The sequence below is a fragment of the Diabrotica virgifera genome, chromosome 2 (genome assembly GCF_917563875.1).
Source record: "Diabrotica virgifera virgifera chromosome 2, PGI_DIABVI_V3a".
NCBI classification, from domain to species: Eukaryota; Metazoa; Arthropoda; class Insecta; order Coleoptera; family Chrysomelidae; genus Diabrotica; species Diabrotica virgifera.
In genome coordinates, this window is record NC_065444.1 from 170,254,209 (window position 1) to 170,261,611 (window position 7,403).

Sequence of the window (7,403 nt, forward strand, 5' to 3'; positions counted from 1 at the left end):
GCTGGGAAAAATTTTTTGAATAGAATCAAAGATTCAAACACCAGGTCCTAGAAATGTGTTTCGCCCTCTTCAACCTCTCTGGGCTCATCAGTGAAGATGAGAGGTTGAATATCTTCAGACACATTCCAATCAAAAAACAACATTCGAGACCTAGACATAGCAGGAGCGTAAATCTACGCCCAATCTGACAATGACCGTCTCAAGTTTTATATATATATATATATATATATATATATATATATATATATATATATATATATATATATATATATATATATATATATATATATATATATTTATTATATTTATTATATTTATTATACAGGTTGGTTCATCTTATCCGCCTCGGTCTCAGTACAGAAAACCACTTGATATTTTAAAAAAATTTCTTCACAGAAATATACAGGGCCTTTAATACTACAACCTAAAAATAATGTGAATTATACAGGTTGTTCCAAAAAAGAGTGGTATATCAAAGTTATATTTTTTCTTATGGAATGCCCTATATCTGATGACATTATTGAATTTACCTTAAAAAATAAGCTATACTTTCATAAGGGTTCCGTATACCTAAATACAGGGTGTTTTGATTTATTTCGATTTTTATAAAAATGTAAGGTTTTAGAAAAAAATAAATATCTACGAATATAAGAAGCAGTAACAAATTCTTTCTTGGATCTTAATAATAGACTATTTAGCATACTTAAACAGATGCTTATTGAAACAAAATTTCTTACAGGGTGGTCAAAATATGAGATTGTTCTATTAACAAATTCAAGCTGTAATAACTTACTTATTTTAAATGGAATACCCTGTATCTTACTAGTCTATCGCGTAGAAAATTTACTTAGCTTTTAATTTGTACTAGGGTTTCCTATACCTATCTTTTTACAGGGTGGACAAAATATTAGATTGTTCTATTAACAAATTCAAGCTGTAATAACTTACTTATTTTAAATGGAACACCCTGTATCTTACTAGTCTATCGAGTAGAAAATTTACTTAGCTTTCAATTCTTATTAGAGTTTCCTATACCTATCTCCCTTCATTTTTTAAATATTTAAAGATTTCCTAATTTGTAAGCTTTAAAAATTAGAATTAAGTACCTATGTCGTGGTTACGTACAACACATCACCAACACCGGCAATATACTTAAATATCTTAGTCAAGATAGTTTCATTAATAAAATTCACATTTTTATCATTTAATCACACAGAGTGTTCTTATTTTAAATGACATACTCGATATTCTATTCTTTATAATGGAAGATATTTAAAATATCTTCAATTCCATGTTAACATTCTCAATACACATGTTATTCTGTAGATATAAATTCCCATGTTATTCTGTAAATACCCATTTTTACATATTTTTGTACAATAGGCTCGTTTTCGTCAAAGTAGCCATTGCATTTAATTGTTTGTAATTGCGATTTAAAGATTCAAACAAAAAGTGGCGTTCTTAAATTTACTTAATAACCGTTGGGTTAAGATATGGAAAATACTTATGCGGAATGAAATATAATTTAAATGTCTTCCAGAATACTCTAATATAGGGTATGCAGTTTAAAATAAACGTATTATTCAATTTCATATGCAGGCCAAAATCAACTAAAATAATAAAACACTCTGTGTGACTACATGATAACACTGAAAATTTCATTAATGACAGTATCTTTTCTAAGTATATTGCCGGTGTTGGTGATGTGTTGTACATAAACACGACATAGGTACTTATGTAATTCTAATTTTTAAAGCTTACAAATTAGGAAATCTTTAAATATTGAAAAAATGAAGGGAAATAGGTATAGGAAACCCTAATAAGAATTGAAAGCTAAGTAAATTTTCTACTCGATAGACTAGTAAGATACAGGGTGTTCCATTTAAAATAAGTAAGTTATTACAGCTTGAATTTGTTAATAGAAAAATCTAATATTTTGACCGCCCTGTAAAAAGATAGGTATAGGAAACCCTAGTACAAATTGAAAGCTAAGTAAATTTTCTACCCAATAGACTAGTAAGATATAGGGTATTCTATTTAAAATAAGTAAGTTATTACAGCTTGAATTTGTTAATAGAACAATCTCATATTTTGACCACCCTGTAAGAAATTTTGTTGCAGTAAGCATCTGTTTAAGTATACTAAATGGTCTTTTATTAAGATCCAAGAAAGAATTTGTTACTGATGCTTAAATTCGTAGATATTTATTTTTTTCTAAAACCTTACATTTTTATAAAAATCGAAATAAATCAAAACACCCTGTATTTAGGTATAGGGAACCCTTATGAAAGTATAGCTTATTTTTTAAGGTCAATTCAATAATGTCATCAGATATAGGTCATTCCATAAGAAAAAATATAACTTTGATATACCACTCTTTTTTGGAACACCCTGTATAATTCACATTATTTTTAGGTTGTAGTATTAAAGGCCCTGTATATTTCTGTGAAGAAATTTTTTTAAAATATCAAGTGGTTTTCCGTACAGGGACCGAGGCGAATAAGATGAACAACCCTGTATATATATATATATATATATATATATATATATATATATATATATATATATATATATATATATATATATATATATATATATATATATATATATATTTACCAATGTTTCTTGGGTTTAGGTTCATAAAAAAGCTTGTCTATGATGTTATGACCATATTTATTGATATATTATCCGACGTTTCGGCAGGAAATCCATGCCTTTTTCAAGGATTGACTAAAACAACATTTATTGAAAGCTACAATACAATTTAAAAGAAAATCGACTTACCATGCAATCGTAAATTTAGTTTTGAAACAAGTACACAAATAGACGTCACAATTAAAACAATGTTAAAATGTTAAAGCATAGGAACGGACCCACTAAGTCATTGCGTTAAGAGAGTAATGAACTGTGTCAAAAATTATTATGGCGTTTATTGATGTTTGATTTTATGTTAAGTCAAAATAGTTGTCTTCGTCTCATAGACGTGCTGAAATATTATATAGTTAATTTTAGATTAAGTTGAAATATACCCTATTAAGGTTTTTGACATCCCGTTTATCATTGACAGCTTTGTTATTTTTTTTTAATTTCTATGGACTCTAGCAGTTCCCTCTTCTTTTTGTTGGGTTCACTTTTTAGGATTTTAGTTTTTTCGAAATCAAATTTGTGTTTCTTTTCGTTTTCATGTTTTGTGAGGGCTGTAGTGTTATTTTTGTCATATTTGTGAGACCGAATTCTAGAGTTTAGTAGCTGGCTGGTTTGTCCGATATATACCCCATCGCAATTTGAACAAGGAATTTCATATACAACATGTGATTTTTTTGATTGCGGGGTTTTAGTTTTAAGTTTAGTAAAATTCCTTTTCAAGAGATTATATCCTTTGTGAGCAACTGTAATGTTATGCTTGGCTAGGAGATTCGAAAGTTGTTCAGATAACCCTTGTATGTAGGGCAAAGACATATATTTCTTCTTTTCCTTATTATTTTTGTTGTTGTTTTTGTTGTTGTAAAATGTATGTAGTCGTGACTTGAAGGTGTTTTCAATGAGGTGATGTGGGTATGAATTAAGTGTTAGTGCTGTTTTTGCTTTTTTTATAGCATGAGGTCTATTATTGATGGGATCAGACAATCTGATGGCTCTGTCGGCTAGGCCAATAACTACTGATTTCTTCTGGGACAACGGGTGATGAGAGTTGAAGTTTAACCCTCGATGATTTTGCTTACCTTCATGATAGTTTTGAATTATTTCCTTAATTTCGTTTATAGGAACATCGATTAATTTTTTGGTACAATTAATAAATGATATTTGAGAATTTTTGAAATATTTTTGGACAACACTAAATTTTTCATATACTGGGTCTTCAAAATAAAGATGATATTTTAATTTAGGTACGGTATATCCTTTAATAAAATCAATCACGTCACGCTCAAAATTATTTTTTGAAAGCTGGACAAGAAATCTTTGTCTTTTATCAAATATTTTAATTATAGTGGGTTTAGCAGGATTAAAATTGACTTCTGAGATAAAAATTTGGTTAATTCCCGTGTTTACAGGATTTTCGGAAATGGGAATTCCGGGAATAGGGTTTTCTATATTGGTATGTATCGTCTCGCCGTCATCAGGTTCTTCTTCTTGTCTATTCTCTTCATCTATTTCAACAATTAGTGATTCTGTTTCTGGTTCGTTGGGAATATCTTTTTGAGCTTGTTCATTGAGTGTTTCCATATTATATTCAAAAATATTTTTTGAGTTTTCCAAATTTTTTGTTTCATTAACGTTTAGTTCTATTCTGGATAATATATCGCAATTTGTATTTAAAGATCCTTTTTTATAAATAATTTCGTAATCATACTCTTCTAGTTTCAGACGCCATCTTACAAGTTTGGAGCTGGGGTCTTTCAAAGAAAATAACCACTGTAGTGGTTTATGATCAGTAATAATAGTAAAGCGTCGTCCAAATAAATATGGGCGAAAATATTTGACAGCCCATACTATCGCCAGTAACTCTTTCTCAATAGTTGAGTCATTTATTTCCGAATCGTTCAAGGTTCTGCTTGCATACGCAATTGGATCCAATCTTTCCTTGACTAAGTACGGCTCCTAGTGCAAAATTACTTGCATCTGTAGTGAGGTTGAAAGGACGGGAAAAGTCAGGATACTGTAATATGGGTTCATTTATTAGGAGTTGTTTACAAGTTTCAAAACATTGGATATAATCTGAATCATTTACATTGATTACAGCATTTTTCTTTAGTCGAATAGTTAAAGGTTTAGTAAGTTTAGAAAAATCTTTGATAAATTTTCTATAATAGCCTAAAAGTCCTAAAAATCCTTTTAATTGTTTAGGATTTTTGGGTATTGGAAAATTTTTTATGGCTTTTATTTTATCTGGGTTAGGTTTAACACCTTATGGTGTCACGATATGACCCAAGTATGCGACTTCCTTCTTTAGGAACTCAGATTTATCTATTTGGATTTTAAAGTTTGATTCTCTTAATCTTTGAAATACTTCTCTTAAATTAACTAGGTGCTCCTGAAGACTTGTACTAAATATAATAATATCGTCAAGATATACCAAACATTTTTCATTCTGTATGCCTCGCAAAATATTATCCATAACCCTTTGGAATGTTGCCGGGGCGTTACGGAGTCCGAAAAGCATTCGCAAAAATTCGTAATGACCATTTTCCGTACTAAATGCGGTTTTTTCGATGTCGCTTTCTGCCATCTCGATTTGGTGAAATCCAGAAGCGAGATCAAGTGTCGTGAAATATTGACACCGTCCAAGTTTATTTAATAGGTCACTAATATTAGGTAAAGGGTATCTATCACCAAGTGTGACAGCATTAAGACGTCTATAATCTATTACTACTCTAAATTTAGCTGTCTGGGAGGCGTCCTTTTTTTTTGGGGCAACCCAAATGCTTGAGGACCAAGCAGAGTTCCATGGTCTAATAAGGTTTTGATCCAGCATACTCTGGATTTGATTTTGCACTTCTTTTCTATAAATTTCTGGGTATCTATACGATTGCGAATATACTGGTATATCGTTTGTTGTCTTAATAGTATGTTTAATTTTATTAGTAAAAGTTAATTGATTTCCTTCGACATGAAAAATATCGGAATATTCTTTTATTAGCTTTAATATTGAATTTCTTTCTTCAAGATTCATATGATCTGTTCTAACTTTAGAAATATCGAACTTAAATTTATCAGCATATATTGAATTAAAATTGGGATTTAAAGTTTGTTCGTATTCATCGAACTTTTCCACCACGATTGGGGAACTTACATCTAATTTAAAATAAGATTCACAAGGGTTTAAAATCGTGCAAATAGCCTTATTATTTTCTACTTTAGTGAGACATTCAGGAATTTCTAATTTGCCGATTTGTGTATATGGTATAATTACATCACCATTTTTAATATTTGCTACATTTAAACTGATAACTTGCTCGGTACTTGGAGGCACTACTATACAATTCGTGTCACCACTATTTTTTTTTCCTTGGTTTTCTTGACTGTGGACTTAATCCATTAGCCGAACTTATTTTGCTCTAGAGACATATGTTTACAAGCATTGACTATGTATGGGTCTGTCCATTAATCACGTGAGGCTCGAAAGGGGGGAGGGGTCCATAAAAACATCACGAAATGTCCCAATACACGTGATATAGGTGGTCTTAAACCTCACCAAGGGGGAGGGGGGTTAAACATTGCCAAAAAAAAACATCACGTGATTAATGGACGACCCCTATTATATCATACTATCTACTGTGATAACAATGATTTACACTTCAATATTTTTTTACATTTGTATTTATTTTTAATTACTATGTGCTATTTAATCATGCATATAATTATTATTTTTTGTTGTTTATTATTTTTTTTTATTTTTTTTTTTTTTTTCATTTTTTTTATTATAATTTTTTTTTTTATTTTTTTTTATCTATTTATGTATTTTTTTGTATTCTTTTTTTTTATTTTTTTTTTATTTTATTTTTAATTATTTATTATTATATTATTTTTTAACGATCAGAGGAATTAACGAGGAACACAGTTGCTCAGGGGTCTTTCAGAGCAAAAGACACAAACATGACCAGACCACGGAAAATAGGTACACAATTGGGTTAAACAAAGGAATCTTAAATATAGGTTTTCACAATTTTAGTTTAATATTAAGAATGTGTTTAATTAGGATCTCATATGTACTTATATTTTGACTGACAATAGGTGATTGTAAATTGAAAGGTTTTTGTATGTTACTACAGTTAACAATTTGATCAATAAAATTATTAATTTCCTGTTTTTTAATTTTACAATTTAATATCATATGTTCTGCTGATCCTAATTCTCCACATTCCACATTCACAAGAATTTGTTTCCGCTAATCTTATTTTATTTTTATGTTCAGGAACTAAGGAATGTCCAAATCTAAGTCTACACATATAAGCAATAAGTATCTTTTTTCCTTGATAATTATTAAACCAGCATTTAGTTGGAATATCTGGTTGAATACGTTTTATAAAATTGCCCTTTATTAGATTTGTTGTACCATTCTTTCCAATTCTTGACTGTGGTTTTTTTAATATGCGCGAATGAATCATTTAATGTTAGTTTATAATAGCAATTAGGTTCTTTTTCGGTGGCACTCTTGGCTAATCCATCTACAATTTCAATATTTTGAATATTACAGTGTGCCTTTACCCAACAAAATGCGACTTGCGTATCTTTGGATTTGAGGTCAATAAGAATTTTTATAATGTCTATATGTAAATATATAGTTCATACCATCTTGCCAATTTCCCAATTTAAGGAGAACACTTTTACTATCTGTAATTATTACAAATTTATTGTCTTTGTTGTCTGCAATTCTAGCAATATATTGCATTGCCCTCTATATT